The sequence below is a fragment of the Telopea speciosissima genome, chromosome 8 (genome assembly GCF_018873765.1).
Source record: "Telopea speciosissima isolate NSW1024214 ecotype Mountain lineage chromosome 8, Tspe_v1, whole genome shotgun sequence".
Taxonomy (NCBI): Eukaryota; Viridiplantae; Streptophyta; class Magnoliopsida; order Proteales; family Proteaceae; genus Telopea; species Telopea speciosissima.
Window position 1 is genome coordinate 61,443,703 of NC_057923.1, and position 9,479 is coordinate 61,453,181.

The window sequence follows — 9,479 nt, forward strand, 5'->3', positions numbered from 1 at the left end:
TTATTATTTTTTCCCCCTTCTTCACCCTTTAGTGGCCATTCATATATGGCCTCTTCTCAGCCATGGTCAGAGGTCATGGAAGAAGACGCTCTGGGAGATCTAAACTCGGGAAATCCTGATGAACCAGTGGAGGTGGATGAAGATATCATAGCAAATCTTAAGGAAGAATGGAAACATACCCTTGTTGGAGTGGTGATAACTAGCAGGAAACCCCACCCTGATGCAGTCCAAGGTTCTCTTCTGCGAGCTTGGAACCCTATAGGTGGCATGGAGGTGGAGCCGCAAGCCCATGGAGTTTTTCTCATCAAATTGTTTCACCGTTTTGATGTGCAAAAAGCACTCAACAATGATCCATGGGTGGTGCAGGGGCACTGGCTTTCCATTAAATCATGGTCCCCAAATATAAACTGTCGGATTGACATATTCTCCTACATGAAGGTATGGATTCAAGTGCACGGATTACCACCAGCTTTCAGAATAGTTCAAATCACCACAAAGCTCGATGCAAAAGCTAGAAAACCAATTGAAGGAAATGTTTGCTCGGGTCCTTACCCTAACCAAAACTTTATTCGAATATTATTATGGATTGATTCGAGAAACCCTCTCTATCAAGGAGCAAAGCTTCAAAGATCTCGGGACCTTGTTATAAATGTGGATTTCAAGTATGAGAAATTGGAGATATTTTGCTATTTTTGCGGTCGTTTGGGTTACTCGGATTCCCACTGCTTGGAGTGTTTCAACTGGACTAAACGGCATAACCTCTCCCATGGTTGTGGTGCCCAGAGATCCTGTTTTGACCGAGAGTTTTGTCCTTTCTCTCCTTCTCTTCGAGCTTCCAAAGGTTGACAGCGCCAGCGCCAGCGACCTCAACCCTTCCCTGGTCGGTAGAATATGAATAAGAGTGAGCAGGGAAGGCACTCGCATTCCTTTCCTAGCACTTCAGATGAGCTGGTCAGTTTGGATGGCTCCGCAGTGTCTCCTTCGCGATTGGCATTTGAGACGGACTTCCAACCTCCGATGCTCCCTACGTCGCCGCCGTTTCTACTAGGGCTGCCTCCCCCCTGCTCGAGTGATGAAGATGATAAACTGACATAATTTCCCTTTGGTCCAATGAAGGGGTTGGTGAACGATCAGATTGACCCAAGTCCTTGGTCTTCCCTCCCGATTTGGGCCCTGTCAGATCTTTTAAGCTCCTACCTCTCCTCAAATGATGGGCCCACAAAAAATCAAGCCCAATCAAGGAAGATGGAATTCATTGACGCTTTGGGTCGACTAGCGCTAGACTTCTCCCTTGGGCCCTCTAGCCGTAGACCTATGCCTCCCCAAGGTGGGCCTCATATCTCCATTATCAAATCTGATCACAATCACCCCAAGCCCATTAAGTTAACACCTATTGAATCTCAACCCCCCTTAGTTGCTTGCTCTCTGGAAGTGAACCCTGTTATTAGTTTCACTTCCAGAGAGCAACATCTCTCCTCTCCTATTTCTACCCCTCCTATTTTAACTCCCTTCGTCGTCACCCCCACTTCCATCCCTCCTCTCTACCTGGACTTTTTGTCTGGCATGCTACCCGACCCTACCCCTCCCCTGGAACCCCCATCCCCATCCCCCACCATAACCACCACCCCTATATCTCACCTTTCCCATTTTACCACCATCCCTGCTGTGGGAGTGCTCAGTTCTGAGTCTATGCAAAAATCTTTACACCCCTGCAGTGATAAGGATCATAAGGACGATGCTAGTGCAACAGACATTCTCCCAGGGAATCAACCAATGGAGATATATTCTGGTGGCGGCCCATATGTCGGTAATTTCTCTGTTCCCATGGTTCCTTCTCTTACGGGAAATACAAATGATCCTATTGAGGAGTTGTTGCGTGTGAGCAGCGGCTCTTCTGGTGGCCCCTTGCTTCCCTCTTGGCGGTGGAAGCAATCAGCCCGCTTTACCCCTTATACCTCCCCCCATCCAAATGTTTCAAATGATGAATCCGCGGGACCCAAAAATATTCGGCCCCTTGTTGATAAATGAAGCTCTTAAGATGAAATTGTCAAGGGCTAGGGCGCCCCTTGACGATTCAGATCCTTAGGACACTTGTGTCAAAATATCGCCCCTCAGTTGTGTTTCTTATGGAAACAAAATGTAATCAAGAAAAACTAAAGATGTTATTTATTTCCCTTTCAATGCCTTATTTTTTTGTTGTTGACCCCACTGGGTACAGTGGTGGGTTATGTGTTATGTGGAATTCCAATGTATCTCTGTAGATTGTCTCCAGTTCAATTCGCATGATTGATTGTAATGTTTGTGTTAGTGGTGCTGTCGATAGTTGGAAATTGAGTTTGATATATGGTCCTCCAAAAACCTCAGATAAACCAGAATTTTGGCATCATCTTTGCTTGTTGGGGGCCTCGGTTTCTGTTCCATGGATGTTGTGTGGTGACTTTAATGAAGTTCTCAAAACAATTGAGAAGTAAGGGGGGAAGGTTAAATAATCTACTCAGCTTTCAAGGTTCCAGAATTTTGTCGACTCAAGTGCACTTATGGATATGTGTTCAAATGGCCCTTTCTTTACATGGTCAAACAGAAGATGGAAGAGTGGCCTTATTCGAGAAAATTTGGATAGAGCGTTTTGCTCCACCTCTTGGAGAAACAAATACCCTGATGCGGGTGTTCTCTTTGAGCCAGCCTGTGGCTCCGACCAGTCTCCCCTTATTGTGGATTTGCATCCTCCCCTTCCAGCTGGGAAGCGTCTGTTTAGATTTGAAGATAGATGGAGATCGCTGTCGGGTTGCGAAGACATTGTTATTAGAAGTTAGAAAAAGGATTGGCAAGGATCAACTATGTTTAAAGTTTAAAAAAAAAAAAAATAAGCATGTTAGATCTGGGTTAGCAAGATGGAAGAGGCTCAATGTGAAAAATGTTGATGAAGAGGTGGTCAAGAAAATGAAAGAGCTGAAAAATAATCAAAGCATGGCCTGGCAGAGGGATTTAGCTGAGATGGAAGCTGCTGGCCAAAAAGATTTAAAGTTTTTGCTTGATCAGCAAGAGTCCCTCTGGAGGCAGAAATCAAGAATTCTTTGGTTGAATCAAGGAGACAGAAATACAAAGTTCTTTCACTCTTCTACCTTACAGAGAAGAAGTAGGAACAAAATTGTGAGATTGAAATCCCTTAGAGGGGGGTGGCTTGAGAAAGAAGAGGATATTGATAGAGAAATATTTAATTTCTTTCATAACCTCTACACTTCTTATGAAGCTTCAAATCTGGACCTTGCCCTCCAATATATCTCTCCCAAGTTCACTGAGGACATGAATAAGGAGTTATGTTTGCCTATCTTAGATGATGAAGTTCGTAAGGCAGTCTTCAGTATGAAGCCCTATTGGACTATTGTTGGCCTTGAAATCTGTAGGGCCATGAAGTCATTCTTTGAATCAGATGTCAAGCTTGATATGAGGAAAGCCTACGACAGAATTGAGTGGAGTTTTCTTTCAGGTATCCTTGCAAAGATGGGGTTGTGTGAGAAGTGGGTTCACCTCCTCCACCAGTGTGTCAGCACAATGACGTACTCTTTCCTCTTAAATGGTGTACAGAAAGGGTCAGTTGCTCCATCTAGAGAGCTTCGCCAGGGAGATCCCTTATCTCTAAGTTTATTCATTTTGTGTACTGAGTGTCTCACCTCTCTAATTTTTTGGGCAGTTGCTTCTGGTAATATGCAAGGGATAAGGATTAAACACTCTAGTCCAATGATTACTCATTCTTTCTTTGCGGACGACTGCCTCATTTTCCTCCAAACCAACCATGGATCTCTCAGAAGCCTTAGAGATGCTTTATCTCTCTACTGTGGGGCCTCGGGTCAAACAGTAAATGGGCAAAAATCATCCGCATCTTTTAGCCCCAATACCCTTGTCAAGCTCTGCCGTATTTATGCAAAAATTGTTAAGGTGGATGGTCTCATGCATCCTGGAAAGTACTTGGGGTTGCCTACAGAGATTGGAAAGAGTAAGAAAGCCACCTTCCAGAATATAAAAGATAGAACCATCAGTAAGATTGCAGGGTGGAAAGAGAGTCTGTTATCTCCGACAAGGAGAGAGGCCCTTCTGAAATCAGTGGTTGCAAGTACCCCCTCCTACCATATGTCTCACTTCAAATTACCTCTTGGGCTTCCGGAGGATATAAACAAGGCTGGTTGCAACTTCTTTTGGGGGCAGAAAAAGCAAGAGAGGAAAATTCATTGGGTTAGTAAGGATTGTTTGTGCCTCCCCAAGCTTGAAGGATGCTTGGGTCTAAAAGACCTAACCATTCAAAACCAAGCCCTGCTCGCAAAGCTGGGATGGCATTTGATGATTAACAGTAACTCTTTGTGGGCACGTTTGATTGGAAGTATATACTTCCCAAATGGCTTTTTTTCCCAAGCTTAAGTTGGGAATAAGCCTTCATGGGCTTGGAGAAGTATTTTGCATGGAAGATCCCTTCTGCAAAGAGGGCTCTTGTGGATTGTAGGAGATGGTCGCTCTATTATGATTTGGGAGGAGCCATGGATTCCTATGCTAGAGGGGTATAGACTTCACCTTCCTAGGCCTCTAGATTGCTCCTTTCTTTGGGTCTCGGATTTGATTGATTCACATATGTAGTGGGACCTTCCGAAATTGAGAAAATACTTCTTATCTGTTGAGATTGAGAGCATCCTTAAAATCCTTATTAGTTCTAAGGGCTCTCCTGATCGTCTATGTTGGGGACCCCACTCTAAGGGGGTCTTCTCTGTTAGTTCTGCATACAGACTTGGTGCACAACTTTCTTCATGTTGCTCTAAATCTGCAAATAGAGCATTGTCTACTCCTAAGGTGGTGTGGAAAATTATTTGGAGCTCTAAGATCCCAGCAAAGGTGAAATCTTTTCTATGGAAGGCTTGCCTTGGGGCTATTGGGGTTTTGTCGAACTTGAAGCAGAAGCATATTGTTCGGTCTGATATCTGCCAGGGGTGTGGCCTAGAGTCTGAGTCAGTTGAGCATGCTCTCCTTTATTGTTCGTTGGCCCAACAAGCATGGTTTGCTTCCACTGCCTCTATAAGGTCTATTGTTGACCCATCGTTGCTTCTTCAGGATTGGATTATTAAGTGGGGGAGTCCACATGGCTCTTCAAAAAAGGAGCAACAGAGCTTCTTTCTTGCCCATGCTATCATAGTTTGGGAGATTTGGAAACTCAGGAACTCACGAATCTTCAAAGATTCCCTCCCCCCCTTCCGTACCTAGGTGGATTTGGTGAAACGAAATATTGACGAGGCTCTCTTGGTCATCCCAGGATCTTCATCTTGTTCACTGTCTTCACGTTCGGGGTTGTTTCTTCCTCCACCTCTGCCACCTCCGCTTGAGGGGTTTTCTATCTTCACGGATGCAGCGACAGCCTCTAGGCCTAGGGCTACAGGGGTATGTTGTATTATTCTTGACCACGGGAAGTAGATTAAACTGATTGCTTTAGATCACTTGGTGCTCATGCCGGCCGTGGTTGGTGAAGCCATTGCTATTCGACTGGCTCTATCATTGGCTCGTCAATTAGGCCTTTCGATGGTGTCAATCTACTCTGATTGCTTGGTCCTTGTCCAATGCCTATCAGACCTCCCTTCCCCCCCCCCCTCCCTCTAGTATCTCCTCCATTGTGTTGGATATCTTAGCTTTGAAATCAGCCTTTACTTTTTGCTATTTTACGCATATTGGTCGGGAGGAGAATGGGTTGGCTCACGTTATTGCTAAGTGGGCCCTATCCTTCCCTCGCCGTGGTTTTTGGGAGACCTCCTTTTTGGGAGACCTTTTGGATATTGTAAAGCCTCTTTTACCAGTTGAAATGGAATCTTCTTCCCCCTCTTGAGGGGTTTCTGCACCCCAAAAAAAAAAAAAAAAAAACCAATTGGCATGCAACCATATACCCACCTAAACTTCATTAGATCTGATAACTCTTATTCAGATCTAATCCGAAACTTCAAAATGGAATTCCCACTTACCAAACATAATTAAAGTAGGTAATGATCTGATTGTTCCATCTCCACCAACTTGAGAGGATAAAAAAATTTGAACTTTTTTTCTACTTTTGGAAGTGTGGTCAAAAATTCCAATCTCCAACATCGAATCTTTCAAAAAAAATCTCAAATCAAGCCCAAACGCTCCTTTTCCTTCCCTTTTGCCAACAATGGAGATAGTGGAAAAAGTAACAAAGCCATATTCTGTGGTTATCAAACTTCTTACCAACCAACCAAATATATAAACAAAGATTAAAAAATTGTCTTAAGACATAAGCTTTAATCCAATCCTAGACAAAATATCAAATCCAAATAGGCCTTTTATGATTATTCAAGAACACAATTCTTACTTATATTGACTTTTATAGAGTTTTTAAATGTAACCTCACTTTCAAGACAGAAAAAAGAAGCCATCGATCTTGTATGTGACTATCTAAAGGTATAACTTTACATGCTCTCACATACCAGTCCAGATTTTCTGCATAAGGGACTAGTGGGCAATGGAAAAAAGATACCCATATAAAGGTCGGTAAGGGTATCTTTAGGGGTAATTATTGGATACAATGCACCCATAAATCTCAATATTTTCAAAATGGGTAAATTACACATCACCCCCTGGTTTTCAAACGAAACTCAAATCACCTCCTGGTTTTTTAAAATACTCATCCGTCCCCTTTTATAGTAACGGTGTTAGTCTGCTAGCTGTTAGTTATTGGTGTGAAAAGATTACTTTACCCTCAACCAGAGGCATCCAAGATAAGATTCCTTGGTGCATGTTTTTTGTTACTGACATTGTTTTAGTGGATGAGACAAAAGATGGAATTAATGCCAAACTAGAATTATGAAGATCAACCTTGGAATCAAAATGTTTTAAGACAAGTAGAAAAAAGGCAGATTAGATGGTATATAACTTTCACAACTCTGGGACAAATAATGAGAGGTGAAAATTGACGAGATGGAGATTCCGCAAAGTAACCTTTTTAGGCATCTAGAATCAATCATCAGTAAGGAAGGTGATATAGAAGATGATGTCTCATTGAGAATTAAAGTAGGATGGCTGACGTGGAGAGGTACATCCAGAGTATTATGTGATCAACGATTCCTTTAAAGCTTAAAGGTAAACTTTACAGGATAGTCATAAGACCAACTATGATGTATAAAGCGGAGTGTGGGGAGGTTAAGAAGCGTCATATAGATAAGCTAAGTGTAGCGTGGATGAGAATGTTGAAATGGATGAGTGGCAAAATCAGGAAGGATAAGATAAGGAATGAGCATATTAGAACTGGTTTGGGAGTAGCCTCAATTCAAGATAAACTATGAGAAAGTTGCCTGAGGTAGTTCAACAGAGGCCGCCGGATGCTCCAGTTCGGAGGAGTAATTTGATTCGGATTAAAGGCTCTAAAAGTGCTAGGAGCAGACTTAAAATGACCCTAGGTGAAGTGGTGAGGAAAGACATTCATAGTTTGGGTCTTGTTCAAAGTATGACGTTAAATAGAGTTGATTGTAAAACAATGATCCATGTAGTTGATCCTATTTAATTTGTTTTAGACTGATTTGTAGTTGTGGTTGTTGAGTTCTTTTTCTTTTACTCTTATTATTAATCTTTGTTCTTGTAAAAATCCATGTAGCTGACCCCATTTAGTTAGGATAAGGCTAAGTTGTTGCTGTTGTAGTTGGAGACAGCCCATGAAGATGTTGACGTTTGAAAGTTAGAGAAGGAGACAAGTTCAGGGAGACGAGAGGCACTGGGGGCAAGGGCAAGGGCAAGGGCAAGGGCAAGGGTGACTTCAGAGAGATGAGAGGCAAAGAGACGGTGTTGGGATTAGTAGAGGCAAAGGGTGGGGTGCAGAGGGATGATGGCAGGGATGACATGGGCAAGGGATGGGTTGTAGACGAACAACGGTGGTGGGGGTCGCCTTGAACAATAGGGGCATGGGGAGTGGGGAGGGGTGTTATTGGTAAAGCCTCATTTCGGTTCAGAAAAGTGGTTTGGAGGATCTTTGGAGGGCCATTTCGGCCTTGAATCGATCTTGGATGGCCTAAAATAAAGCGACCTGACTGGTTGGTCATTTTTGGGCTCTAGGGGTAATTCTGTACTTTCTAGGTTAGGGCTTCTCTATATAATGTTCTTTTCTCTGGGAGGGCTGAAAGAGAGGATTTTGTAACATTTCAAAGATAGTGAAATATCTTCTGTTGCTCAGCCGTGGATGTAGCTTCCCATCTTGGGGGTGAACCAAGTAAATCCTTAGTGTTGTGCATTGTGTGCCTTCTCTATTTTTCGTTTTCTTCTATAAATCGCCACTTTTGGGCATTGTTTTCTTAACAAGAGAGGAGGGAGAGGAAGGAGAGAGATGTCGGGGCGAGGAGAGGAGAGGGAGAGAGAAGGATGGGAGCCGAAGACGGAAAGGAAAGGGAGAGATAGAGTTGAGGGGAGAGAGGAGGGGAGAGCTAGAGACGGAGAGGAAGGGAAGAGGGAGAGGAGAAATTACATTAATTCCCTTACAACATAAACTTTTAATTTCTATTCTACATCTAAGTGAAATGGCAATTTAATCCCCATCATAATAAGAACAATGATAATGTTACAACTAATGCTATAACCACCTTGGTTACAAACAGATTTTCCCCCATTTTAAATATTGTTATAAGTTTACCAAAAATATATATATATATATATTGTTATAAAATACTTTGTAACCAAATATCTCTGATTTAAAATATACATAAAAAGTACAATTATGAAATATGATAAGAATTTTAAGTAAAGTACATGATCATTTAGATAGAGAAAAAAAACCAATTTCACTTTTCTTTCTTTTCCTTAGTAAACTAGGCGAAACCATATTGTGCCTTTTCTTGCACCCACTAGACATAGTTGCAAGAAATCCTAAGTACCCTATGGCATATTCAAGAATATACTTTTGACCTTTGAGTTACTTTCTAATATCAAGGGTTACGATTTTCACATGTGATGTGTTAAGCTGACTTTGTGATGTATCTTCCTTGCCTAATTTTTTAATAAGATCAAACAAAGGTGAAATATCACATTCATGAATCATGATGCGTATGGCTCCAAACATGTTAACATCTCATACCATATAAACAAGAAACATGTTTACATCATAAAAGAATGAAACTACAAGTAAACCCATTTTATTATGTCATTTAAATTGTGTGACCTACCATCCATTGCGGCCGAGAAGGGATCAGGCTCTTCTCCTGCGAGCCCAACACCCATGGAGTGCCCAGTGAGGCATCCAACGATGTTGGGCTTTTGGGCATGTCGGGATTTGCGTTGGGCCCCACACAAACACACATCCCCACGTGCTGAGCAGCCCAATGCCATTGGATGCCTCACTGGACACTCCTTGGGCATTGGGCTCGTAGGAGAGGAGCCAAGCATGCCGAGAAGTCGATAAGTCATACTAGCTATATGACTAGCTGAGGAAATGTCTAAATGAAACTTCTATAGGT